At 44.9% G+C, this 27,115-nt stretch overlaps 1 protein-coding gene across 1 annotated transcript in view; it reads right to left on the reverse strand.

Annotated features, from left to right (window-relative positions):
* The window catches only part of DENND4C (DENN domain containing 4C), an 84,891-nt gene extending 66,533 nt beyond the window's left edge, over positions 1–18,358 (reverse strand). Inside the window, exon 1 of the mRNA XM_035097102.2 lies at positions 18,164–18,358. The gene's annotated coding sequence lies outside the window, so the exon portion shown is untranslated. The remainder of the gene's footprint in view (positions 1–18,163) is intronic.
* Between the last annotated feature and the right edge of the window lie 8,757 nt (positions 18,359–27,115).

The following is a 27,115-nucleotide window of genomic DNA, read 5'->3' on the forward strand; positions in this document are numbered from 1 at the left end:
GCTGTTTGTCCACAGACAGCTTTCCGGGTCATGTGGCCAGCAGGACTAAACCGCTTCTGGCGCAACGGGACACCGTGGCAGAAACCAGAGCGCACGGAAAGGCTGTTTACCTTCCCGCCGAAGCGGTACCTATTTATCTACTTGCACTGGTGTGCTTTTGAACTGCTAGGTGGGCAGGAGCTGGGACAGAGCAACGGGAGCTCACCCCATCGTGGGGATTCAAACCGCCGACCTGCCGATTGGCAAGCCCAAGAGGCTCAATGGTTTAGACCACAGCGCCACCTGTGTATTCCAGATCTATAGACTGGGTTGTCACTGGCTTATTGCTCTCTTTCAAAACACTACAACCAGAGGACACCAAAGACCCAGCAGGTTATAAAACTGAAGATTCCCTCCCACATTCAAACATACATTTGACTGTCAAGTTTTGTGACATCAAAAGCAGCGACTCTTCTCTCAATTTATTCATCAAAAACTCCAGTAGGTTGAATTTATTCATCAAAAACTCCAGTAGGTTCAAAGCACTGGTAGAATGAACCGAGCAAGCATCGCGCCAACATCCAGCAAGAGATAATTAAAACATTTCCCCGCCTTATTTTTAGCACCCTTTTCTTCTGAAGACGTGAAATGGCACCCATTCAGGTCTTTCTACTTCTGCTCAGGCGGCCTCAACAGACATACCAAAGGTTATTTGGGCGGCAGCAGGGGGCAAGTCCGGTCCTGTTTAACAGGAAAGATCTCTCTTAGCAGTCAATGCTCCAAAATTCTTGATAGAAAAGACATCATTCTTCTTTCACACCAAGCCACAGCCCAGGCCTTCTATGGGATGCTCCCTGGTTGACTCCTCTACGTGTAACTGTGTGTGTGTGTGTGTGTGTGTGTGTGTGTGTGTGTGTGTATGCGTGTGTGTATGGTATTTTTATTTACACACACATACACACAAACAAACATCTCAGTGAACAGGGAACACAGATAAGGAAGATCTATGCAACTGCGGTTGCAATATTTACAGATACAGTGGTACCTCGGTTTACAAACACAATTGGTTCCGGAAGTCTGTACTTAACCTGAAGCGTACGTAACCTGAAGCGAACTTTCCCATTGAAAGTAATGGAAAGTGGATTAATCCGTTCCAGATGGGTCCGCGGAGTACTTAAACTGAAAATACTCAAACCGAGGCGTACTTAAACGGAGGTATGACTGTACCTCGGGTTAAGAACTTAATTTGTTCCGGAGGTCCGTTCTTAACCTGAAACTGTTCTTAACCTGAGATACCACTTTAGCTAATGGGGCCTCCCGCTGCCGCCGCACAGAAGCTGAGACAAAGCAACGGGAGCTCACCCTGCAGCCAATCGGAAGTCACGGAAGCACCGTCGGACGTTCGGCTTCCCAAAGAACGTTCGAAAACCGGAACAATCACTTCTGGTTTTTGATCGTTCAGGAACCAAAACGTTCAGAAGCCGAGGTACGACTATATCGGCATAGTCTCACAGTAGAGCACAGGCAGGAAGTTACAATAACAACAAAGGTAACAAAATAAAAAAATTCCTTCAGTAGCACCTTAAAGACCAACTAAGTTTATATTTTGGTATGAGCTTTCGTGTGCATGCACACTTCTTCAGATACTGAAGTATCTGAAGAAGATACTTCAGTATCTGAAAAAGTGTGCATGCACACGAAAGCTCATACCAAAATATAAACTTAGTTGGTCTTTAAGGTGCTACTGAAGGAATTTTTTTATTTTGCTTCGACTCAGACCAACACGGCTACCTACCTGTAACTAGAACAAAGGTAACAGTAATAGTTATTAACATAAGTGGACTAATTCACCAAAATGTTTATTTTAGAGGACGTTATCAGGAAAACACATAAATAACAAACAAACAAAATATTCCTTCAATACAGAGGAGCCGTGGGAAAGGCCACAGTAACACAATATATGCTTTATTTTAAAAATTAATTCCAGCTTACACCAGCAGTATCCTATTTCACTACTTGCTAAATGTTCATAACACCGGCCTTCACAGCTAACAATGACTTTCACAGCTGTCAAATGGAACGTATCTGATTCCACGGTGTCAGGCGGAAATTGAAGGAAAGGGCAATATTATTCCTAGGAAATGGGGAAAGTGACTGCGCTGAATATTCATTGGAACAGCTGGTAAACATCCTAACAAAAACGACAATTTTCATTAGCATTTACTTTTTACTTGCAAACTTGACAGAGGTGAATTATCACTTCTTAAATTTAAGGTGTGATGAAATCAGGTTTTTTTGTTTTTAATTCATCTTTTCCATAGACTGTGCTGTACGCAAACCCCACTGACTCGTAAGACAGGTTTCAGCAGAAAATCTTGGCACTAAGACTTTATAAGTCAGCATTTTAAAAAAATAAGTTCCTTCCCGGCTTTTTCATTAAGTGATCTAACCTCTATTGAAACCAAAACGTTCCATTAGCGAAGGGCAACAAAGAGGAGACTCCTGAGACAGAATTATCCTTCCCTGCAGTTCCAATATTTACAAATACAATACTTCCTGGGTGGAAAAATGCATCCTTAGGAAATGAACAATGCAGCAGAAATTGGAAAAAAGGGAAACTTAAAGCATTGTTAGTGAGGTTTTATGCCCTAATACACAGATTTGGTAAAAACAACCACAAATTATAGGGCCCTCCAGGAAAGGGACCTTGGGTTTTAATTACTGAAGAAAAATGGCTAAATATGTCATCTATAATTGACAGTTTCTGCCAATTTGAGAGATGCAGTGTTAACTGTTCGGTTTTCCCCAATGGCATTTAACCAGATGTTTGTAGTAACCAAGGATGCGGGTGGCGCTGTGGTCTAAATAACTGAGCCTAGGGCTTGCCGATCAGAAGGTCAGCGGTTCAAATCCCCGCGACGGGGTGAGCTCCCGTTGCTCGGTCCCTGCTCCTGCCAACCTAGCAGTTTGAAACTGCGATCGACGACAGGTTGATCCCCGGATGAAAGCTCTGTCCTTCATTTGCGCACTAATGCAAAAACATAATATGGAGTTATCGCTGCCCAGTTTATTATTCGTTGAGCGATTTATGGCCTGACCTCCCTAAAAATAGCAAAAGCAATTCAGCTGACCCCCCTAAAAAAGCTCAACAACTTTGGGTCCCCCCCAACTGCCAGTTTTTTATTCTGGGAGTTTTATATGGGCCTTTAAATTGTTTTAAACCAGGCTTCCTCAACTTCGGCCCTCCAGATGTTTTGAGAGACTACAATTCCCATCATCCCTGACCACTGGTCCTGCTAGCTAGGGATCATGGGAGTTGTAGGCCAAAAAACATCTGGAGGGCCGAGTTTGGGGGTGCCTGTTTTAAACCACTCAACTATTTAAGATCATAGGGTGACAAATTAGTAAGTTTGGAATGTCACTGTGCAACTATTGCAGGCAAAAAGCAGGCTAGGGATGCCAAGGGCCACAAAAACTGCTACACTGCAGAGTGACACATTCTTTCTAAAATGTTTTTCCTGTCCTAGAAAAAAAACAAACCCTCAAAACAAGGTCTACAGAACTTACTATTATTTAGTATACATCTCTAGTACTCTTCAGTTAAAAGCAACAACTCAGGGTAGTTTACAAAAGTGAAGCACAACAATTCAAAACACCCGATCCATTTTTTTACATTTCTGTAAGCCAATACTGTATACCACATTTTTGAAGCTGAGGCTGAAGTTCCATGGCTGCTTGCCTGAGTGTAAGACCCATTTAATACAGTGGGACTTACTTCTGAGTAGACAGTATGAATGGTTTCTAAGTCAATCAAAACATTTGCACGTCAAGGGTGCACCCACCCACACTTATTAATAGATTTATAATCTCACAAAATTCAAGGAGAATAAAAATTACTTAGACCTTTGGAATTTGGGTGCAAGACCGTAAGGAGTAAAGCTGGATGGGAGAATGGAAATCAAACCTGCTTGTGTCCATAGTGAGAATTCCTGAATGTAAAAATGTATTTTTCAAGTTCTTTGAACCACACACCCCAAATTTACTCCCCCCCCCCCATCCATAAATGGCAGTTATGGGAACCAGTTTCATTTTTACTTGATGATAGTCTCATGTTTATGAAATGTTTTAACGTGAGTCAGGTTGGTTTCCACTGAATCATCACATCAAAATCTTCAAGCAAAGCAAAAAAAGGAAAAGGGGGAAAAACTAGTGCAAAGAAAAATGCCAGCAAGCATTCATCTCTCTACCATGTCTGCCTCGCATCATGCCACAATATACGTGGCCACGGGAGCTGTATGCAGCTTCCAGGACTCAGAATCCACATCCCCATATTGCCCAAGCAGTCCTAAAAACCAGTTTCCATTTGATATATTAGCCAGCTTTCAAATTAAAATGTTTTCCGAAAATTGGTATACAGTAGCTGATATAGTCAGCTAAAGCTAACCTCCAAAGTCAAAACCTATTTGGGCCATTTCCCCCATCTAGCAATAGTACGCCATCAAACCAGGGAGTACATTTAAACCACATGGGTGGTTATTTTTCTATTACACATTCTATTGCCAAGCCAGGAGGAGGAAAACTTACAAGTTACTAGGCACATTTCTGCATATTAGACTCCTGCACAGAAAACACCAATGGTTTGCAGCAAGCCTTTCCCATTTTTCTGGGCTGTTCACAACCACGGCCAAAGAAATCTATTGCACAATGCCAAGCCTTTCCTACCCTCGCTATTACTAGTGTGTTTCAAAACGATGTTATGTTGAGCAAACCATTTGCTGTTTGCAAGTAGGAGTGTGCAAACACTATTGTTCCCATGTAAAGTTATCAAACTTGATATACTTGTGAAGAAAGATGAGCAGTGTTCGAAATTAGCCAGGCGCATTTTGCACCTATCTGTCAGCCACTGCGACCAAGAGAAGATGCCTGGATGCCAGGATAGTGCCTGACATCTCCGCCATCTGGAGGTGCCTGCCTGGGAACCCTTGGATCTTGACTGTTTTCACACACTTAATACCCCACCCTGTATAATTCCATCTGTTATGTTTTATCTGCACAATCAAAATGAATTTCAGGAACCAAAACGCTTTTTCTGTGCGGCCTGAGCAGGAGCTGAGAACAACGTTATAGTGAATTGTTGTCGCTTGTCGTCACTTACCCCACCCTGATGCCCTGCTCAAAGTTGTGGAGAATATTATCGCTATGAATGGTCTGTGTCACCTTTACAAAAAAGAAGCTGGATTAGGCCAATATATATGTGGGCTGTCCCTGAATCAAGTGACTTTTCTTCAAGTTCTCAAAGCTCTTAACCTAGCTCAAGGTTGTCCTCTGAACTAGCCGGATGCCTAACTGAGAATCAATCAAAGTCGGTCCATCATTTCAAAATTAAGACACTGGGGCGTTCTTGCGCCAAAATGGCAACTAGACGTTCCATTTTGGCAACTGTAACCATGGTTTAAGGAGCCATTTCAAACCTAGCTTATATATCTGAGTTTCTAAAACTGAAGAGGAGTACTAGAACATGACATGCCAAAAAAACCCAACCCACAACTCTGAAACCTACAACGTAAAAGACATAGGAATGCAGAAAAGTTACAGTGTTTTCTTCTTTATGGAAGTAACATCAAGACGCAATTGAAAATCATTCTGACACCATTATCTTCTGTCTGTCAGAGGAGCCTTATCAACCTCCAGATGGGGGGAAAGTCATCCACATCATATGCTTTTGACCGTTTCCATGATAAACACTCTGTTTAACAGCAAAGATATCTTCAATACGCAGAAGATACGCTGGTGAATTCAAAACTGAAACATGAATCATTGGAAGGGAAGTAAGAACGACATTCTACAATAAGAGATATAGATGTCTTAAAAGCAGCTGTGCAGGGAACATTAACATGTCCCTCTCCCCATTTTGGATATTTTTATTTATTTTCAAGAATAATATTTAGGTACAGAATAATTAAAATGCCTTCAACAGTAGAGACGTTTGTCATTTTTGAGTCCGTAACAGTTATAAAGGGATGCAGGTGGCACTGTGGGTTAAACCACAGAACCTAGGGCCAGGGCTTGCCGATCAGAAGGTCGGCGGTTCGAATCCCTGTGATGGGATGAGCTCCCGTTGCTCGGTCCCAGCTCCTGCCAACCTAGCAGTTCGAAAACACGTCAAAGTGCAAGTAGATAAATAGGTACCACTACAGCGGGAAGGTAAACAGCGTTTCCGTGTGGTGCTCTGGTTCGCCAGAAGCGGCTTAGTCATGCTGGCCACATGACCTGGAAGCTGTACACCGGCTCCCTCGGCCAATAAAGCGAGATGAGCGCCACAACCCCAGAGTCAGTCACGACTGGACCTAGTGGTCAGTGGTCCTTTTAGCTTTAACAGTTATATAGCAAAGAACATTGACCCCCCCCTTTTTTAAAAAGAGGTCATAACCAAAAACTAGGAAAAAGTGGGAAGTTAACTTTAAATTCACTTACAGGTAGGTAGCCGTGTTGGTCCGAGTCGAAGCAAAATAAAAAAATTCCTTCAGTAGCACCTTAAAGACCAACTAACTTAGTTGGTCTTTAAGGTGCTACTGAAGGATTTTTTTTTTTTTAAATTCACTGTTAGCTGCGAAAAATGACTAGTATCTGTATACCTCAGACATTTATATGCATTAGTACATCTCTGATGAGCCATTCCATTTATCAAATATTCCAATATGAAAACTCTACCGGTAGCATTACAATTGGACCATTTTATAACATGGAAATTAAAATCTGGTTTACAGAGTAGTCCAAGTAATATCTCAAAATCGAAGGGCTACAGTTACTATGAAATACTAAGACAGCTATGGATAGTCTGACCTGCGAGACACAGAAGAACAGAGAGACTGACTCCTTTTAGGGCTGGGCAATATATCACCCAAAACCAGTTTCAAGTGCATATTGTGATATCGGTTTCATCATTTCTGACCTGGCAATAATACATCACAAATCATGGTGTGTGTGTTTGTGTGTATGTCCGAGGCAAAAATCAGATTGTGGGGAAAACTGTGAAGCCAGCCAATGCCTCCACATAGCTCCCTCCTGATTTCAGACATTGTGATATATCAGTATACAGTGGTACCTTGGTTCTCGAACTTAATCCGTTCCGGGAGTCCCTCCGACTCCTGAAATGTTCGAAAACCAAGGCGCAGCTTCCGATTGGTGCAGGAGCCCCAGAAACAATAGCCGACAACCGCATCGGACATTCGGCTTCCGAAAAACGTTAGGAAACCAGAACACTTACTTCCGGGTTTTCGGCGTTTGGGAATCGATTCGTTCGTTAACTAAGCCGTTCAAGAATCAAGCTTCCACTGTACATCAGTATATCGTGATGTTTAGCCGATGATAGCCCAGCCCTACTTCCTGCTCCGGCACCAGACCTGACATTTGTTACGTTTGCCTCTAAGCTGCTCACGTTTTCCTCCAACCAAGCAGTTACATTTGTTCTGCTGTGAACAACCTGTTTCTCCAATGCAGCCCCATTTTCCTTCTACAGTCTACTATTAATGGAAAGCTTTTCAAATGGAAAAAAACCAAACAAAATCAAGATAACCGTACTATTAAAGTGTGTCTTGGTTTTTTCTGAATGAAGATTAGAGACACATTACTACAGGCACATACGCCCCCAGAGGAGAACCCTATCCCTGCATTTCTGCGTAAGTTGCCGTCCTCAGCGTGTCACCTGACTGGAAGCTCAGAGCAGTGATTCATACAGAGATACAACATGTGACCTTCTCCGAAGATGCAGAAGACTCAGCAGAGGATGAAAAGGCCAGGGCCCAGAACTCAGCTTCTCCTGTGGATAGATAGGTGCTTTAGGCCAGTGTTTCTCAACCAGTGTGCCTCCAGATGTTTTGGGACTACAACTTCCATCATTCCTGACCACTGGTCTTGCTAGCTAGGGATGATGGGAGTTGTAGTCCCAAAACATCTGGAGGCACACTGGTTGAGAAACACTGCTTTAGGCTACCAAAGTATTGATTACTTGCTGCCCAGTAGCAGTTTTCCCACGGTACATAGATTGTTTGGAAAGTACTGGGCTAGGCATAGAAGAAAATCTCACAGCATTTCTGGTGTGTCTGTACATATGCAAGGAACAGATTTTGCAGAAATCATAGTCTTAACAGGTTACATAAGATGTTCACTAGCCAGAAGACTGAAAAGCCCGGTTTCCTGTCTGTAGGAAAGAGCCAAATGGCAAGGAAACAGAAAGATCAAACTGCCAGGTCTGAGATGAGCAAGAAAAGGGAGCAAAAAGATGGTAGGTAAAGACAGAGCTAAGGACGGGGTAGGGGGAAAGCAGATTTGAGTTTCTGTACTATCCCACCCTATAGATAGGGGCCAAATAAAACAAGAATATATACTTAAACATGACCCTGGATAGCTCAGTTGGGTTTTGCCCCCTTAAAACTGTTTGCGAACAAACTGGTAGGTTTCTGGTTTGTGTTCACACATGTCTTGCAGTAAAGTCAGGCAGGAATTATTCTCATTTGCTTCCAGAACAGCAAATGCATTGGTTTGTCATACTAAAAAAAAAAATCATGGAGATCCATTTGACAGCATCCCTATCAAACCCAGTGGGGCTTGCGTCTGAGAAGATCTGACCAGGATGGGGGATTCTATTATGCAAATGGCTATGATGAAAAGGGTATTCGTTTTGGATGAATTAATCTGCCCATTGTCAACACGTGATTCCCGACACATTTCTTCAACGTAGTCCTCAGAAGAAATAAGTTTGCTCACCCTTGTACAGTGGAACCTTCGTTCTCAAACGCCTTGGTTCCAAAACGCCGAAAACCCAGAAGAAAGTGTTCTGGATTCTCAACATTTTTCGGAAGCCGAACATTCAATGCGGCTGTCGGCTATTGTTTCCGGGGCGCTTGCACCAATAAGAAGCTGCGACTTGTTTTTCGAACATTTCGTAAGTCAAACCGACTTCCGGAACAGATTAAGTTTGGCACTTTTGTTTGGGCTATTTATTTTGCGTTTTTTGTTTTTGAGGCTTTTTCGGTTAATTTGTTTTTGTGACTGTGTGGAACCCAGTTACAGCTACTGACTGGTTGATTGTGTGGCTGCGGAAATGGATAAAAGCCCCCCATCCTAAAAATGACTACCATCAGTGCAGGTAAGAAAAAAATTAATTTCTATTTTTATCATCTACGATATTGTTTTCTTTCTTTTATAGTACAGTACATTGATTATTGCTTTCATTTCATGGATCAATGGTCTCGTTAGAGAGTAAAATTCATTATGAGGAACGGCTTAGGGAGCTGGGTATGTTTAGCCTGGAGAAGAGAAGGTTAAGGGGTGATATGATAGCCATGTTCCAATATATAAAAGGATGTCATATAGAAGAGGGAGAAAGAGTGTTTTCTGCTGTTCCAGAGAAGCGGACACGGAGCAATGGATTCAAACTACAAGAAAGAAGATTCCACCTAAACATTAGGAAGAACTTCCTGACAGTAAGAGCTGTTCAGCAGTGGAATTTGCTCCCAAGGAGTGTGGTGGTCTCCTTCTTTGGAGGTCTTTAAGCAGAGGCTTGACAGCCATATGTCAAGAATGCTTTGATGGTGTTTCCTGCTTGGACTGGATGGCCCTTGTGGTCTCTTCCAACTCTATGATTCTATGATTCATGTTAAATGGCTGTTTTAGGGGTTGTTTTTAAAAGTCTGGAACGGATTAATCCGTTTTGCATCACTTTGTATGGGAAAGCACACCTTGGTTTTGGAACACTGGTTTTGGAACAGACTTCCGGAACGGATTAAGTTTGAGAACCAAGGGACCAACTGTATTACATGAATGTAGGAAGTTTTCTTAATCAGTCAAACAAATGGTTTATCCAGCTCAGTGTTGCCCATTGACTGGCAGTGGCTCAGCAACATTCAAAGCATTTCATATCCAGACATGCCTGGCTTCTTCACCCGCTCACATGATTTTGCTGCTTTAATTTGTACACTGGCCAGGTCTTAATTTCAGGGTGGAAAACAGAAACAGAAAGACCAGGAGCTTCATGCAGCAATCCAAAGAATTAAACTCGGCCGAGCCATGTTTCACAGGTATCGTAAAACTGACCTGAACAGTTTCTCTCCCTTTGTTACCAATAGCCTTAAACTGGACTGTTCAAGATCCCTTTACGACACACAAGCAGCAGTTCCACAAATGTTTAAAGCCAAGCCTCTAATGTACCAAGCCACCAGATTTTCTGAAAGGTGTAGCAAGTACTATCTCAACGGCACAACGTGGTAACAAGAAACTAGATCTCTAGACAACCGTGCTGGTGGCACGGGGACCAAAAACGATACTACGAACTGAGTTACTCACTTATATCCATGTTACACAATCCACATCCCACTTCAAACAGACCAAAACAACGGCATTTGGCAAACAAGGCGACATCCCAAAGCTACTCTCACTCCTCAGCTTGAAAGCTAACTTGCCACCAGGCTTTTTATTATTCGTATTATTACTTACAATATTATCTTGCGGGGCTGGATATGTTCCTATTTTTATCAGCTTAATCATTTACAGCCGGAATTTGTCCACAACCACCCGCTATAGAAAATTATAGATCAACGACTGGACGTAACTGTGGGATGGAACACTGGGGCAGACAAGTCACCACAGTTCCTAGAGTGTCCACTAAGAGGAACTCACCTGGAGGAACACCTGACCAAGGCTCAGTTTCCTGTTCCTCCAGACATGCAGATGAGATGGATTAGCTGGCAGACAAAAGCCCCTAGCCAGCAGCCATTCTCTCTCTTAGCCATCTCTCCTTCAATGGGAACACATCTCCAGAGAATCTCCAGTTAGGATGGTTCTCCCTCTTGGCCTGCTGCCAAGAGAGAGACCAGGTGGAGCCTCACTTTACTAAGTAGACTCCAGATGTACATATTTGTAACTTTTCTAAGCAAGCCTGCCTTTCTGAGATTATGCTGTTAACTCAGGATGTCATGTGAGTAAACTCTTCTTTTAATACTATTGTGCCGTGTATTTCTTTTAAGAGGGACAAAGGGGATTTGCCAGGAAGTATAATATTGTTGTATAGGTTTTAACAAACCTGAACGCACTCGCTTTGCTGCGCACAAAAGGGGAATGTCACTCTGCTGATATTGGAAGCTTGCTAACACAAGCTTGGATAGGATCTATCTAATAATATATCCTAATCCACATCCCTAACATTCCCACAGTAACCACCTCGATTCTTATGCTCCTTCCATCAGGCAGCAGCAGGGGGGAAGAGAAACAGGGCTATCCCATAAGCTCTGCTGATTTTCAGCTCTCTTTAGCCCTAGCAGCAGCCACTGCATCAGGCAATTTGAACCATTCAATCGCAGCAAATCATTTTGAGAACAGGTGCCTGAGCTTGAATGAATGAATCTTTATTTGCGTCAGTCATCAGCCATACCAATGAAACAACAATACGATATACAAAGAATAGAAATAAAAAGTCAATTACAGTCGTACCTCGGGTTACGAACTCGATCCGTTCCGGGTCGCAGTTCGTAACCCAAAAAGGTCGCAAACTGAGCACCATTTTTGCGCATGCGCAAAGCGCGCGCGCCGCTTCTGCGCATGCACGGAACACACACGCGCCGAAAACACTTCCGGGTTTCCGGAGTTCATAACCCGAACTGTTCGCAACCCGAGCGGTTCGTAACCCGAGGTACGACTGTATATAAAATACATTTTAGGGTTTTGAATCAGTAGTCAAATAGTGGATCTTATCTAATTGCCCCAGCTAAAAACCTTGCCACCTTTGCTGTCACCTGCTCATCTTGATCTGCCAAGAGAAAGGACACTGTGGCAGTGGTTGGGTGACCCAGAATGGACAATAAAAGAGGGGTGATAACCTCATTCCTCAAGTCTTTATAAAGAGTGCAAACCAGAAGGGCATGTGCCACCAATTCAGGACTGCCATCTCCACAGGGACATAAGCGTTTTCTGTGTGGAATCTGCCGGAATCGTCCCTCAAGTACAGCCGAGGTTAATACATTCAATCTTGCGAGAGTAAAAGCACGTCTATATTTTAGAATTGCCAGGTTGTGGTGCCTGAGCTAGTTTTCCTCCCTTCTCCTTCTCAATCCCTTCTTCCTTGTCATGTATTTTAGACTGTAAACATTAGGGCACAGCCTTTTTATTTATTTTTTACTACAGATGTTTGGAAGCTGCTTTCGGCGCTTCCCCCCCCCAAAAAAAAAACCTGTTTGGGGTCAAAACAATTTAATGAGATAAATAAAATATCTGAGGTTTTAGCACAGCGGTGGGGTGGCACGTCACATTCCCGTCACTCATAGAGATGAAAAACGTCTGCCGCAAATAGGCTGTCCGTAAAAAAGGGAGATTAATGCTGCCTTCTTCCGCAGGACAGAACCGACATGTTATTTTGTCAATAAATACCCCTGCTACCATTAAAGCGACAGAAAAGTAGTTGATCAATGGATTAGACAAGGAAAAGCTACAAAGATTCCTTTGGATTCCATTTCAGCCATGTTTGTTCTGAGTTTACCTTTTCAACAAGGACAGTACAGTGGAACCTCGGTTTATGAACACCTCAGTTTATGAATTTTCGGTTTACGAACACCGCGGACCCATCTGGAACGGATTAATTCACTTTCCATTACTTTCAATGGGAAAGTTCGCTTCAGTTTATGAACAGACTTCCGGAACCAATTACACCCATGCTTCGGGTTAAGTACGCTTCAGGTTGAGTACTCTGCGGACCGTCTGGAACGGATTAATCCACTTTCCATTACTTTCAATGGGAAAGTTCGCTTCAGTTTATGAATGCTTCAGTTTATGAACAGACTTCCAGAACCAATTGTGTTCATAAACCGAGGTACCCCTGTAGTTTGGTTTTCTTGGCCTAGTTACCCATGAACACACAGATTAGGGATTTTTGCTTTTATTTTGGCTCATATATATTAGCTATTCAAGTTATAGGAATAGGGGACCCTTACTTTGTTTTTAGGAATTCTTCACTAAATGCTGAATATCAGACTGAATTTACAACCAAGCTGGATTTGACAGTGGAAGTTCTGTATGTTTTACACGTGGAATTGCCCAATTTTCTCAGAACGGGATGTCTGATTTTAACAACACTATAACACACACATACAGCTGATATTTATCTCCCTAGCTCTGATACTGGAAATTATTTCAAAGGAGTTAAAGGCACGTGGAAAGGGGAGGTATAGGAAGTTCTCTGCATTCCCAATTCATGTGCACCTTTTGTTGTTATAAATGCCACACACACACACACACACACACACACCATTTTTTAATACTGAGCCACATGACACTCAAACCTACTGTCATCACATCTCGTTCAGCCCTTATTACTTATGTTTTCAAATCAGTGTTTCATAACAGCCAGCCTAGATTGTATTCTTAAACCATATGTTTATTTTTCTATTATGCGTCTACTATGGTTTCTTATTTTGACAGCAACTCATGAGTGGGCAGCTGACACCAACTATTAAAAAAACAAAACCCACAATCCAGCTATTGAAGAAAATTTGCATCCTCAGAAGATCCAGTTTATTTAAAACATCTTATCAAAGTTTTGGGTTAAAGCGGGGGGGGGGACGACGACGACTCCAGGCTGTGGGCCAGATTAGCAAACCCTTTTGCTGAAGCCATGCCCACCTGGCGTTGCATGCAATGGCAGGTATGGGGCAGCTAAAGGTGATGCCAGCCCCAAAGGGAGTTTCAGGTGCCACTGATCTGCCGCACCAGGAAACCTCTCTGAAGCCACAATGATCAGTTGGTTGTCTGGGCTTCAAAGCACAGGGCAGGTCACTCTACAAGCCTCAACCATCATTTTGAGGAGCATTTCTCTCCTCTGCAGAGATTTCAAAAGAGCTCCCTGGGACTGAATCCCTCAGCCTCCCGTACAAAGGGAATTCAATGTTCCACCCACATTTTACTCTGGCTGAGCCCAGCACTGGCATACGGTCCCCTGAAGATCGCCCACAATGTAATGTGGTCTTCAGGCTACAGAGAAGCTTCCCACACCTAGCTTGACTTCTCCATCTCAGGGATTGCTAGGATTTGTTTAGCGCTGGATGAGATGAACCATAGAATTGCAGAGTTCTAAGGGATGCTGGTGGCACTGTGAGTTAAACCACAGAGCCTAGGGCTTGCTGATCAGAAGGTCGGCGGTTCAAATCCCTGCGACGGGGTGAGCTCCCTGTTGCTCGGTCCCTGCTCCTGCCAACCTAGCAGTTCGAAAGCACATCAAAGTGCAAGTAGATAGATAGGTATCACTCTGGCGGGAAGGTAAACGGGTAAACAGCGTTTCCGTGTGCTGCTCTGGTTCACCAGAAGTGGCTTTGTTATGCTGGCCACATGACCTGGAAGCTGTATGCCGGCTCCCTAGGCCTATAAAGTGAGATGAGCGCCCCAACCCCAGAGTCGGTCACGACTGGACCTAATGGTCAGGGGTCTCCTTACCTTTACCTTTAAGGGACCCCCTGCAATTCAGGAATCACAATGAAAGCACCCATGACAGATCCACAGGAGGGAGGAAAAGGCCAAAGGAGCTCCTCCCCACATTTCTTTAGGAGGAAAGGATGGGTAGGGAGGACCCCCATCCCTCTTTAATGGAGTCCTTTTTCCCTTTAGGGTAGGGCAAGCCAGCTCCCTGAGAGACACAACACAGCCGAGCTTCTTGCAGGAATTTAACTACCTTCTTTAAATTTGCATGGGGAGCGGGGAAGAGTTGGGGGTGCAGAAGGAAGGCAGAGAATGCAACTTCTGGATATCAGGAAAATGGGCAGGTTTCCAGCACCCACTTCATCCCATGGCCTCCCCTGGCGGGTCAACAAGGATGCTCCAAGGGAGAAAGGTCACCGAAGAAGAAGAAGAAGAAGAAGAAGAAGAAGAAGAAGAAGAAGGCTGTCAACATTTTTAAGACGAAGAGGATGCAAAAGGGAATAGAAAATCAGGGGCCTACAAAAGCCATGAGAGGAGCTTCCTTTGCCAAATGGTTGCCCCTCTGGCTCCTGGGCCACCTGGGGGTTGGTGGGGTTGGAGTCCCAAAGCCAGTGAAGGCCACACTATAAAGAAAAACCACTCATGGATGAGAAGCTTCGAGAGCAGAGTGTGCATCCCAGTGCCACAAGACTTACGTAGTTATATCCTTCCCAGATTACTGCAATGCAGTCTACATGGGGCTGCCTTTGAAAAGTGCTCAGAAACATCAACGCGCTCAAAGAGCTGCAGCCAAACCACTAAATGGGCTGGTTATCATGAGCAGACAACTCCCTTGTTACAACAGCTCCGCTGGCTCCCGGACCATTTCCGGGCACAATTCAGAGTGCTGGTTATGACCTATAAAGTCCTATATGGCTTAGGTCCAAGCTATCTGAAAAACAGTATTCCCTCATACAAACCCGCCTGAGTTCTGAGGTCTTTGGGAGAAGACCTTTCTCTCGGTCCTGCCACCCTCCCAGGCATGCTTGGTCAGGATGCGAAGCAGGACCTTCTTGGTGGCTGCTCCCAGACTTGAAGCTCTCTCCCTAGAGAAGCTAGACCAACTCCCTCCTAGTTGTCCTTCTGCCAACAGGTAAAGAACAGGCTTTTGGGAAGTGACTGCTTTTAATGAGGGGCCTGGTGCCGTTTTTGTTGTGATTGCCTGTAGTTCATACATAGATCATATGTGTGTGCCTTTAATTGTTTTTAAATTATTGGTGTTTTTTTCCTATGCTCTTCATAGGACTGTAGAGTTGGAAGGGACCCTGAGGATCATCTAGTCCAACCACCTGCAGTGCAGGAAAAATGCATCTGTCTCATACAAGGACCGAACCTGCAACCTTGGCATTATCAGCACCACACTCTGAGCTGTTCTTATTTTATCTGTAAGCCACCTTGAGTCGCTGTCAGGGTATTAATAAATATACAACAACAACAACCTAGGAATATGGCACATTTAATAAAATCTGACAGGGCCCACCAGGAACCACATAAAGATGATCCAGGGGCAGGATTTAGCCCCCAGTTGGACATTCCTAGTTTAAGCATAGTCAAGTGTACCACTGCAAACAGCTCAGACTGAGAATACTTTATTCACAAATGCACACAGTGGTATTAACTAGTTTGCTAGGTTTGCAAACTAGTCACAAACAACAAGGCCCAGTTATTTTTAGCAGACACTGCTGCGAAGACATATCTCTTTGGTTTATTAGACAAGAGTCTGCACCAAAACATGGAACTAAACTCTCGATGTTTTTACAGCTCAAAGCTTTAGGGATCACATTTCTTTACTCGCTTTCAACCTATAAAGGCAGCACATCCAGAATCGTTCTGAGCAGCGTTACATACACAAAAGTGTTATGTACCAAACACAAAAAGTGAACTGGAATATTGCACAACATCGGCAGCATGGCTGGAAGGTACTGGCAACTTAATAATATTAGCTCTTGTAGCCAGGTCCCCAAACACAGGTGTAAACAGAAACGGAAAAACTGCCTGAATAATTACTCATGAATTACTTACTGCCATTTTATTTTTATTTTTTGGTCAAAATGCTACAGAACTCAGCTCACATAGCAACAGACATCACGACACATCGCAGCAATTGGCTTATTTCTACTCTTTCCTGGGAAATAATGTTTAGGTTTTCTTACACAATTTTCTTCTAGAGTTAAGTCAAATCACACAGGAATTCAAGAGAGGAGTTGGCAGGAAAAAAAGCAGATAAGGTAGAAAGTTACCTCAACACCTGCAGAATATATATCCTTTGTGCTGGCATCCAAGGGGGCCCTTTCAACTAACTAATCCTCCATCTGCCAGGCACAGAGGAAGCCAAAAGTTGGGGGCAGGGACACGGGCAGAGCAAAGACTAAGCAGGATTTTTTCCCCCACCAGCAATTCAGTTATAATGGCTTTCTCACACCGATAATGAAAAACTGAAACTATTGCTGAAACACATTGGAAATATTATTGCTGAATACGACAATGCCCAGTGAACGCAGCTTGCAACCACTTTCCTCAAGACTGATGACCTCAAGAAGAAACTGCCTTGCAAAAACCACCACCTAACAAGCAAGCTACTCTTCACAGCATACCCTCCAACATTTTGGTGATTTAAATAGGGAAGTACTATTCCATAATAATAATAATAATATTTTTATTATTTTTACCCCGCCCATCTGACTGGGTTGCTCCAGACACTCTGGGCAGCTTCCAACATATATAAAAACATAATAAAACATTAAGCATCAAAAACCTCCCTCTACAAGGCTGCCTTTTAAAGTTTACTTATCTCCTTGAGTGTCGCATAACCCCATACCCTCCAACATTTCTCCGATGAAAATAGGGACGTCCTAAGGAAACATTCTGGGGTGAAACGAGAAACCTGGACGGCATTAAATCCGGGGCTGTCCCTGGAAAATAGGGGCACTTGGAGGGGCTGCCCTAAAGGCAGCAAAATGACAACAAGGCATGCACAGGTGGGTAGGCTTCCGGTTTCCGCTGCATGCGCAGCAGATGTGACAACAAGCGGCACATCTTCCCCGATGCTCCGCAAGAAAGGATGCGGCCCTGTGGGGCCTCCTTCTTCCCCACCTGCAAGCGAACGCCGCCCAGCACACCTTGGGCAGGTGAGGACATGCGCGGCGAGGAGACAGTCATTCCCAGGAGGAAACGCGGAGCGAGGAGAACAGCGCGCGAGCCTCTTTTCCCCGCCACCCCCAACCCCGCAGCAGGAAGGCTGCCGCCGGACGCCCTCCGCTTCCCGAACCGAACCCCATAGAAAAGAGGGCAGCCCTCGCTTTGCAGAGGCCACCTCCTCGACCCCCTCCGGGGCCGGGCGCAATTCCCACGCGCCTTCTCTCCCTCGCCTTTCTGCGTTTCCAGCCTTCCTGCCCGCCCACCCCCAACTTGCCCCAATGCTATGGGGAGGGGAAAGGGCTGCCGCCGCCGGGGAAGTGCGTGGGGGGGCGAAGCAGCCAGCCCCACGTCCTCGACTCTGCATTCGCCCTGGCTGGGGTGCGCGCGCTCTCTCTCGCCGCCACCCTCTCCAAAACGAGCCTCTTGGAGGGCGAGCTAGGGGGGTCTTCGAGCCGAGGAAGCGCCCCGGGAAGCGACCGAGCTCTCGCTCGCCTGTCAGCCTGCCCTCCCCACCCGGCCCCCCGCGCTCTCGCTCCTCTCCCCGCCTCACCGGCGGCGCTGGCCAGACGCGGGGCTCCCCGTCCGTCGCCTCGGGCGCAGAGACTCCCTCGCGGCCTGGCTCGCTCCGGCGCCCGCCCTGGCGCCGCCTCACGAGCAAGCCGAAACGTCGCTGTTGCTGGCGAGGGAGGAAGCGGCCACCATGTTCCTTTCGGCCCCGCCAGCGGCTGGAGGCGGATCCGAGGCCCGCCCAGGAGGAGGAGGAAAGAGGGCGAAAGGGAGCGCAGGCGCCCCTTAAGCAGCCGGCGCTTCGCAAGGAGGCGCTGAAGAGCTCCAGCTCCTCCAAAGGCAGCTGGGAGGACTCTCCGCCGCCCGGACGTCGCCTCAGCTCAGGGCGAGGGCAGGAGGAGCCTTACCCCGGGCACGGGCGCGCCGTCGAAGCGCTGGGGCTGCGCTCCCCGTGCGCTCTGGCGCCCGCCTTGGCCACTGTGCGCTCGCCGTCCCGTTACGCACGTTTACCGGCTGGCTGGGGAGGGCGGGGGGGCGGAAGGCAGCAGGAAATCCCCCTCCCCGCGGCCCCGGCAAACGTGCGCAAGAAGAGGCTGCCCTACTGCTGGGAAGGTTTCCTTCCCGGGGTGGCAAGTGGCCATCCTTCTCCTGGCCCCGTCAGGAAAAAGTGAACCAGGGTAAAAGCCGGATCCCGGAGCAGAGTAGTGCTTGGGGTGTGGTGGGAGACACAGCCATTTACAGTGGGCTCAGGTGTTAAACAGGGTTGTGTTATAGCCCCAACTCTATTCATTACATATTTTCAGTGTCATGGTCCTACACTTTATCGAAGGGAAACTCCCCAGCGGAGTAGAAATCACATGTGAACGGATGAAAAACAATTTAATCTGCGTAGGTTGAAAGCAAAGAGTAAGGTTTCCGTAACTTCCCGTCATAGAGCTTCAGTATGTTGATGACAATGTAGTGTGTGCACACTCGCACTCATCACCTCCAAACCGTCCTAAATATCTTCGCAGAAGCTTATGAACAGCTTGGCCTGTCACTCAACATCCAGAAAAAACCCCCAAAGTGCTGCACCAACAAACACAAAACAACCCATCTGCAGGCCACAAATCCAACTCAGTGGTGTAAAGTTGGAAAGTGTCAATCACTTCTACCTACCTATCTTTCTACAAGGGCAGACATTGATGCACAACTCCAGCATCACCTGAGCTCTGCAAGTGCAGCTTTCTCCTGATTGAAGTGTTTCAGGACCGGGACATTTACAGAGAAACCAAAATGCTTGTTTACAAAGCTATTGTACTACCAACTTTACTGTACGCTTGTGAAACGTGCAGCACTTATAAAAGCCATCTCCAACTCCTTGAAATATTCCATCAACAGTGTCTCCAAAAATTGTTACATATCATTTGGGAAGACAGGCAAACTAAGGTCAGTGTACTGGAAGATGCAAAGACCACCAGTGTCGAAGCAATGATTCCTCAACTTTGTTGGACTAGTCATGTTGTGCAGATGTCTGATTATTGTCTTCCAAAGCAACTATTCTATTCTGAAATTAAAAATGGAAAGTGTCGTGCTCTTTCCAGGCAAATCTAAAAGAATGTAGTATAAACACTGACAATTGGGAAACAGTGGACTGTGAGCGCTCCAAATGGAGAACAGCCTTTACCAAAGGTGCCATGGGCTTTGAAGACACTCAAACTCAGGACGCAAGGGAGAAACGTGCTAAGAGGAAGGCACGCTTGGCAAATCCTCACCATGATCAACGCCCACCTGGAAATCTATGTCCCCACTGTGGAAGGACATGAATGGTTCCACAGTCATTTACAGACTCACTGTTAAGACCGTGTTCCCGGAAGACAATCTTACTTGGCTACGAGGGATCGCCGAAGAAGAAGAAGGGACATATAACATGCAGCTAGAAGCACTTGGAAAAATTGGGAGAGCTAGACACTTTACAGCAGGCATAGGCAACCTTGGCTCTCCAGATGTTTTGGAACTACAACTCCCATGATCCCTGACCACTGGCCCTGTTAGCTAGGGATCATGGGAGTTGTAGTCCCAGAACATCTGGAGAGCCAAGGTTGCCTATGCCTGCTTTACGGGTATTGCAGCTTAAGTGGCAGGCTACGTCAGGGACGGTAGGCAGAAAAATTACAGAAGTGTATGTAGGTGGAGCTAAGTAAGAGAGTTAGGACCAGTGCTTTTTTCTGGAAAAAAGGTGGGGGAGCTCACTACGAAGTTTGTTTGTTAATTGTGGGTCCAGTCACACACACCCTGGGCAGTGGCTAAATGTAAGATGTGATGAATAAACTCAAGCAGACAATGATCTGAATTAGAAATGGCCACAACTTTATTGATTACAGATATAGGTGGAATTTTGGCTCAGCCATCAGGTGTATAGCCGTTCCAGCCCCTTCAGACAATAATTATTATTTAATTTTAGAAAGGGAAGAAGAAGAAGAGTTTGGATTTGATATCCCGCTTTATCACTACCTGAAGGAGTCTCAAAGTGGCTATCATTCTCCTTTCCCTTCCTCCCCCACAACGAACACTCTGTGAGGTGAGTGAGGCTGGGAGACTTCAGAGAAGTGTGACTAGCCCAAGGTCACCCAGCAGCTGCATGTGGAGGAGCGGGGAAGCGAACCCGGTTCCCCAGATTACGAGTCTACCGCTCTTAACCACTACACCACACTGGCTCTCCCCTGTACATCAGTATATCGTGAACTTAATCCATTCCGGGAGTCCCTCCGACTCCCGAAACGTTCGAAAACCAAGGTGCAGCTTCCGATTGGTGCAGGAGCCCCAGAAACAATAGCCGACAACCGCATCGGACATTCGGCTTCCGAAAAACATTAGGAAACCAGAACACTTACTTCCGGGTTTTCAGCGTTTGGGAACCGATTTGTTCGTCAACTAAGCCATTCAAGAAGAAGAAGAAGAGGAGTTTGGATTTGATATCCCACTTTATCACTACCCGAAGGAGTCTCAAAGCGGCTAACATTCTCCTTTCCCTTCCTCTCCCACAACAAACACTCTGTGAGGCGAGTGGAGCTGAGAGACTTCAGAGAAGTGTGACTAGCCCAAGGTCACCCAGCAGCTGCATGTGGAGGAACGAGAAAGTGAACCAGGTTCCCCAGATTATGAGTCTACGGCTCTTAACCACTACACCAAACTGGCTCTCCAGTAAGGGAAATCAGTTCCCCCAATTCCTGCTCAAAGAAACCCCGGGTTATACTTATACTGTCTTAGGTTTCCACAGGTTAAGACAAGATGGGTGAGGATATCCCACCAGGTTTATAGTTTAACTTTTACTTTTACTTTATATCTAGGACGTCAGAATACCCTTTTCTAAGCGCTATACCACAAATCCCTGCATATTTTACAAAAACTATACCATTCAGTATTCCATTATTGCATCCATCAACTGATTTGCACTGTTGAATTTATCTTAATGCTGCCAGTGTTTTCAGCTGTACACAATTATTTCCCATATAATCAATAAACATTTTCCAATCTTCTTTAAACATATGTTCTTCTTGTTCTCTTATTCTATATGTTAAGTCCACAAGTTGTGCATACTGTATTCTGTAAACTTAAGTTGCCATTCTTCTTTGGTTGGGACCTCACTCGTTTTCCAATTTGGGGCTAACAAAACACGGGCTGCAGTTGTAGCATACATAAATAACCTTTTTTGACACCTGGGAATTTCAGTCTGAATTATCCCCAACAGAAAGGACTCTGGGTTTTTTTTGGGGGGGAAGTACTTTTAAACTTTTTTTTTTCAATTCATTATGGATCATTTCCCAATACTCCTTTACCCTTTTACAAGTCCACCACATATGAAAGAATGTTCCCTCCACCTTCTTTGCATCTCCAGTACTTATCTGATTGTTAAATACCATCTGTGAATCATTTTCAGGTAGTTCTTCAAATAACAACATGCTGTAAACTTCAAGCCACTTTTCCAGAGTTTCCCCCAGAGGTTAGAATCTATATTGTGCCCTATATCTATTGCCCAGTGTGTCATTGAGGCTTTGAGTCACATTTTCAGGTCTGGCCATTACAAAATAATTTCGCAATATTTTTTCCCCAGAAGGGCTGCAACTTTTTTCACAATATCAGCAGTTTGTGCTGCACAGAAATCATAAGACATCCGACACATTTGAGTTCGCAATCGCCATGCTCCACCGCAAAGCACAACTTTCGCCTCTCGTATGGCTCAGAAGAAGCAAGACTAAGAAGACAGCGGTCGTTGCATTGGGGAAGAATCCTGATTACAGTTCTGTAATCCCAGAACTGGCTGGCTGAATTGTGCAACGATAAATGAAAGTTAAATATTCTTGACAAATGGCCAAAAGCATCATGAACATATGGATTGGACTCACATCCCATTGTGAAAGTATGTTCTGGTAGTCCAGAACTTAGTACCTGCTTTTCTGGCTTTGGCCAAAATTGTCTTAGCTCTTTTGACGGCTGATTCAGTTTCCCTATCGCTTTGGGGATAGGCAGGTGAAGATGTCCGATGATCAAATCCCCACTGCTTTTGGGATGTTCTGAAATGCAAACTGCGGTCCATTATCAGAGAATACAATATCTGCTATTCAAAATGTGGGCGAAAAGTCTCTTTAGCCTCTTTAGGATTGTCCGAGATCCATACCCTCCAACATTTCTCCGATTAAATAGGGATGTCCTAAGGGAAAGCGGGACATTCCGGGATCAAATAGAAACCATGATGTCTTTGTGAATCCGGGACTATCCCTGGAAAATAGGAACACCTGGAGGGACTGTAGATCTCCTCTCTGGTAGTGGATCCATCTACCAAAAGAGACAATCTTTCTCTTCCCATGTGAATAAATCTGCTGTGCCTCTTCCACCTCCAAATTCTGCCTGCAACGCCCCCTGCCCACAACATTAACACCATGAAGAGAAAACATAGGTTTCCCTTTCGAAGTTTGGCACCACACCTGGATGAATTGTCCCTATTTTTAGACAGCTGTCTTGAATCAGAATGTGGCATACTCGCCGGCTGATATTTTGAATATCTTTTTTGAACGTTTGAAAGACTATGCTGTCACTCTGGCCTGGAAAAATTAGCAGAACTGCAGCCTGTTTTGTCCTTAAAAACTACATTGTCGTTCATTCCGGCGTTTCCTTCGTCTCCCCTGGAATTCTGCCATTCATTGTCCGTAGGCCTCCTTGACCGATGTGATAAATGACAAACTTATTTTCAGCCTCTGAAGCACTGAGCTTTCTAACAGGCTGGGTCCCAACACAGGCTTGGACTGAACATTGTGAGAACGATTGCTGCCTTCAAACATGTCAAGTGAATTTGCTTTTCTTTCCTGATTTTTGTGGCCGTTCAGTTGAGCTGTCAGAGAGCTCATTAACTTTGCAGGCACTGCAGTGAAGAAACAAGTGGCAGAGTAAGATTGTCTTCCATAAACACGGTTTTAACAATGAGACTGTAAGTGACTGTGGAGGCCAATTCTGGATCCACACATCCTTCCACAGTGGGGACATGGGTCTCTGGGCGGGAGTTGATCACAGTGTGGATTTGCCAAGCATGCCTTCCTCTTAGCAATTTTCTCCCTTGCGTCCTGAGTTTAAGTGTCTTCAAAGCCCATGACACCTTTAGTAAAGGCTGTTCTCCAACTGGAGCGCTCGCAGGCCAGTGTTTCCCAGTTGTCAGTGTTTAGACTACATGTTTATAGATTTGTCTTTAAACCTCTTTTGTTGACCACCAGCATTACGCTTTCCATTTTTAAGTTCAGAATAGAGTAGTGTAGTTGCTTTGGAAGACGATCTTCAGGCATCTGCAGAATAATCACCCACTGGCCACACTATCTGTCCAGCATTCAGTTAACACACATCATATACAAAAATACACTGAACATCCAGAATCAATGACTATCCCAGTATCGTGGCTCAAAAAAAAAAACATCAGCCACTGCCTGGCTCTCTCTGTCATTTCTTGTAGCAGTAAAGGGAAGGAGAATGAGCTGTTAGCAAAATAGATGCCTCACATTTCTGAGACCTCGGGTTTAATTCCTGCAGTGGAGAAGCAGGAAGGAAAATCTGGTAAACCTCGAGGCAGCATTTTGAAAAAGTCTTCCTGAAAAGTAAACGTCAAAAAGAAAAAGGAAAAAGACAAGTAGAGCTGAAATTCTGCAGAGCCCTGAAACCATAGGCCAGAACCTTCTCAGCCGAGATGCATATACGCCAACCACAGGAAATATGAATATACCCTCCCTAACTTTTGTACACAACGCTGTTGCCCAAATACACTGTGGATGGGTGGCCTTATGGGAACTGATGCAGAGGTTTCACCACCCTTCTCCTGAAATCTCTGATTCGCCTGTTTCCAGTGAAATCAAGCCCAAACACTGGTCCCAAAATGGGGCACTGGGTTTAAACAAAGCAGACTCTGTGTCAAGTGCTCCTTTCCAGGTGCTTGACTTACTGTACAGGAAAGGCTCTCACCTCTGTGTGTTCTTAGTCAGTAAGTCCTGATCGGATCGAGATAGATGAGAACACACGAACTAAAGACCCAGTTTCTCCCACAGGCTGCAGTTCAGTGCACCCTTGCCTAGGTTGGAGTAAACCTCTGGAACACAATGGGACTTACTTGCGAGTAGATGTGCATGGAATTGCATTGTCAGGTTGTGTGCATGCTGTAATTTTAAAGGACATTTTCTCCCTTAAAAAAATTGCGGGCACTGTAGCTTATTCAGGTTTCCTGGGAATTGTAACTCTGTGCATGGGCGCAGACAGGACTTATGTTGGGGGTGGGGGCAGGACCCCCCAGCTGTCATCATCCTCTGTCTGGCTCTGTCTAGCATTTTCAGAACGAAATGTCTCAACAACAGTGGTTTCAAATTACTTTTTTTTTTTTTTACCCCAAGGGCTCAGAAAAATCCGACAAAACCTTCCATCATGTGAAAACTAGGAAGCTAAACAAAAAAATTAACACGAGCAAGTACCTCTCATGTGGTTAACGAGTGTATATTTTGCAAAATTACAAAGAGCACTCCCCTTTTCATCTTATTTTAGAAAAAAAAATCTAAACCAAAACAAGTTTTCTTGGGTTTGCTGCAGACCTTTTCTGCACTTATTAAATCCCTCCTTTTCTTCCCCCATGCAGTTTTTTCTGTGTGCACTCGGTAAGCAAAGCCCATGGAGCTGTTCCCCTGTCATTGCTGACCTTAGCCAGGTCCTCCGCAAAGGACTGAATGAGCGCTCCAGGGGACGAGTGGTACATTGCTGAGCAAGAGAGATGGCCGGTCAGAACCACTGCTGCAGTATCCTGAATTCTGATGTTCTGCAGAGAACGGCTCGCACATTATAACGAAGGATGAAATGTGACAAAAGCAGGCACAGGAGAAATGCTCGCTAGGGAGAGAGATGGTGGTGTTTGTATTTTTTAAACTTGTTTTGGGGGGTGGCAGCTGCTGCCCCCGTCTACGCCCATGACTCTTTGAAAGGTAAACTACAGTGACCAGAATTCATAGAGCGGGAGAATGTGATTTAAGGGGACGATATGTATGCAGGCCATAGTACTGTGTGACACTCCCTTCTGAGTGGTGCTTAGCTTGGTAAATGTGAGATGTTTTGTAATTTTAAGGCTGCGGCGCTTTGTGCTTTCAGTTAAACATAAATACTATTTCCCCTGATTGCACCTCCCACTATCAGAGCAAATTGACAGCTCGCTGTATTCTCAGATCTTATTTAGGATAACAGAGACTTTCATCTCTTCCAGTTCGAGTAAATAAACCGAATCGACTGTGTTGCGGATGTTCAAGGGCAACCTTAGAAAACCTGGGGCTCTGTTTGCCCCTGGCTGTTGTATTACCTTCCTTCCTGCTCATTACGTTACAAATCAAAACCTGTTTTCCCCTTTCGGTGGGCCCCACAAAGCAGAGAATATTAAGCAAGTGGAAGGATATCTTTTATTTGGAGCAGATAGCATTCAAACAGCAGCGTGCAAGCTTCCAAGTTACACAATAGTCTCATTTTGGGCTGCATGTTCAAAGGGAGAAAGTAAAATAAAATTGTGGCGAGGGAGGGAGATTTGATGTCTCTGGGCAAGGCATGTTTTTGTAGATAGTTCATTCCATTGCCTGCTAACAGCAGTGGGTTTTTTAAAAAAAAACAACCCTGTGTTAAGATAAAGGGAGACAGCTGGAGGAGACAATTAGGTTAAACGCAGGCCATGTGATCACATTTCAAGTTACACAAAACCCACCCTTAACCACAGGGACAAAGCGGGGTGGGGTGGGGTGGGGTGGGGTGGGGGAGTATGAAAAAATGTACATGCTAACTTTGAAGCTATTGATACCAGGCATTGCATGCAAATTGTTCATATGGGATATAGCAATATAGGTATGAATCTCACCATTCCTAAAACAGATTAAAATCTCCACTTCAGGCACTGGGCAGTGAGAAAATATTATTATTAAAGCACTTATTGGGTAGAGCAGAGTAATAAGAGCAATGGGTGGCACACGAATTATACAGAAATCTACAGGTATGTGCAGCATATTATTTAGATATAGCAGCATCGGTGTGTGTTGGTCTTTAGAAAGGACAGGTCTGTGCCCTGAGGAGCTTACAGTCTAAAATTGCAGAGAAAGCGGGCAAGACACCGAGGCAAAGAAGCAATATGTGGTTGTTTCAGTGTGCTGCCTGTGTTTTGGTTGAGTTAGAGTACACACGTGAACAAGCTCTTACTAGCCCAAGTCTAGAAGTCTTAACTCAGGCATCCCCAAACTGCGGCCCTCCAGATGTTTTAGCCTACAACTCCCATGATTCCTAGCTAACAGGACCAGTGGTCAGGGAAGATGGGGATTGTAGTCCAAAACATCTGGAGGGCCGAAGTTTGGGGGATGCCTGTCTTAACTGTTCAGCCGTTGTCCATAGGATTAGCTGCATTGCACCTCTCCACCCGTTGAAATGGTTGTTCTTACCTAGGACAATTATAAAAAGGTAAAAAGTAAAG

Source organism: Zootoca vivipara, chromosome 16 (genome assembly GCF_963506605.1).
Source record: "Zootoca vivipara chromosome 16, rZooViv1.1, whole genome shotgun sequence".
Lineage (NCBI taxonomy): Eukaryota > Metazoa > Chordata > Lepidosauria > Squamata > Lacertidae > Zootoca > Zootoca vivipara.